The sequence below is a fragment of the Penaeus japonicus genome, unplaced genomic scaffold (genome assembly GCF_977035675.1).
Source record: "Penaeus japonicus unplaced genomic scaffold, GWHDUDI00000001_assembly GWHDUDI00000022, whole genome shotgun sequence".
Lineage (NCBI taxonomy): Eukaryota > Metazoa > Arthropoda > Malacostraca > Decapoda > Penaeidae > Penaeus > Penaeus japonicus.
Window position 1 is genome coordinate 29972067 of NW_028234424.1, and position 2500 is coordinate 29974566.

Sequence of the window (2500 nt, forward strand, 5' to 3'; positions counted from 1 at the left end):
AAGCCATAAAAAACACACACGAAAGCGGACATTCTGGAACAAATTCGTAATCACAAACGGAACGTGGAAGAAAGACGATGAGCGAAATCTCGCTGCAACGAATAAAAACAAAAAACGAAAGCATGGAACTAAATACTAAGATGGCAATGAGAGGCAGACAGCAAATGTCCATAAATAAGCGCGCATTCCTGGGGTCTGGCGTGGGAGAGAGAGGAGGAAAAAAATCCTTGTCGTATACCGTACAATCGGTAAGGTTAAGTTACCTTTTGGTCTATTCGATTTTGTGTTTTTTCTTTTTCTTCCTCCCTGTCTTCCCCATCTCTCTTATTTTCTAAATTTGATGAACTGGGTGATTTGTTGCGTTCTGTTAATAGCCAGACGAGTTTTTTTCCCCCTTTTTCCCCTAAATGCAGGCAAGATATTTTATAATTATGTTATCTCCTCGTTCCTTCAGTTATATATTTCATATAATATATCAAAATAAGAAAAGATGCGCTGGTGTTATAAACCGTAAACAAACGGTGAAAATAACAGTTTAAGAAATGCGACAGGTTGTTGCACCCGCGCGAGCCATTAAAGAATGTTGGTTTGACCTTGAGAACTGCATGATGCAGGTTACGGGAAGACACCTTTGCCCGAGACGCTAACCTTTTTCGTCTGCGCTCAAAAGATATGATTGAATGTCAACTTCAACAGCATAGATATTTGAAGCACCGACAAACCGTCCGCTTGGTTCAGGCACCGCGGGGTCAAATCGTGTTTATCGGTCTGTTCGAACTCTCTTATCTCGAGACAAGGACAAAAAAGGGAAAATGATCCGGAATTCAATTCCTTTACCGATAGGGAGCGAGGAAAAACAGACTCCACGCACCTTCCGGCGGCCAAGGAGCACCTTCTTCACGACGGCCATCGCAGACGCTGCCTGCATGTGGGGATCCTGACGCGGCGGGAGGGGCGAGGAGAAGATGCAAGCAGAATGACGACACACGCGCCATGCCCTGCCCTGTCTTCACTGTTTTCGCTCGCCTGCTTGCCCGAAGCCCCCTGGCGGCGCGCGTTTTAAACGGAGGGATCGCCAATCGCAGAAGGGTCATCCTAAAGGGTCAAAGATAGTTGGAGAACTTTGCTTAACTTTGAAAGAAATCCCAGCAGACTTGTCCCGCGGGATGGCTCCTTGCGCCTCTTTCGTCTGCTTTTCGGTTTCTCGGAAAGATATAATCTGATTATCAGAGAGAATTTCCCCTCGTCCTTAATCTAACACTGCCATTAGGATCTTGTTTTATTGATTTCTTACTCTTATCGCAGTCCCAGAAACTCGTTCTCAGGTAATGACATCAACTTACCGATTAACTCAGCTTATTCTATCTGATCTGTTTGTTTATTAATATTGCCAGTATTATTTTTGTGGTTGGGCATAGCTCCTCGATTCCGGCGGAGGACGGGCACAGCGCGCGCGAGGTTTATTGAGGAGGCATCGTGCATCTTGCAACACCAGGGTGTGAACACGTGAACCACCGGATGTTGTGCTGTTCCTTCTACCTTCCGCCATATCAAGAACGAACGCGTGTCGACATCGGCTTGATAACATAGTCATGATACTCGAGGAACTAGGTGTGGGGTGAGAGGGATCCGTAGGGACGTATTTTAGGGCGAATGAATTTGCTAAAACGGGGTCTGGTGGTCAAGGATCTTCAAGGAAGGTTAAGGCAGGACTTGTGAAGGATCCTCATGGCTCTGCATGCACCAGTCAGGTCCGTCTATGCGAGCACTTTTTTGTGTTACGTTGCACAGCTCTACACGTTTAATGCTGGACTTTTATTTTTTTAGTCCTATAATTCGAATGAGGTTTTAGAAACTTAATAGAAGTGAGTTATTTTTCCGCTGCATGACTTAAAAAAAAAAATCTACAGAACTTCCGGTGGCCGTGGCAATTCCCTCGCAGGGTATCAGTTTGTTTTGTGTATATCCGCTAAATCATTTTGCCCTGTTTAGTTTTCTCCCTTCTCTCTCTCTCTCTCTCTCTCTCTCTCTCTCTCTCTCTCTCTCTCTCTCTCTCTCTCTCTCTCTCTCTCTCTCTCTCTCTCCTCTCTCTCTCTCTCCTTCTTCCTCTCTCTCCTCTCTCTCTCTCTCTCTCTCTCTCTCTCTCTCTCTCTCTCTCTCTCTCTCTCTCTCTCTCTCTCTCTCTCTCTCTCTCTCTCTCTCTCTCTCTCTCTCTCTCTCTCTCTCTCTCTCTCTCTCTCTCTCTCTCGTTTCTTGTTTAACCCTCTACTCTTCTAACTATTTACCTTTGTTTCTGATTTCCTTCACACTCAAGTACCAGACGGGTTATCAGTGTGTTTACTTCGCATCCGCTAAATTATTTCGTCCTGTTTACTTGTCTTCCGCTCTGTTCCTCCCTCCCTGTCTCTCGTCCTTTCTCCCTTCTTCCACACCTCCCTGGTTCCCATCTTCCATCTTCTCTCTCTCTCATTCTCTCTCTCTCTCTCTCTCTCTCTCTCTC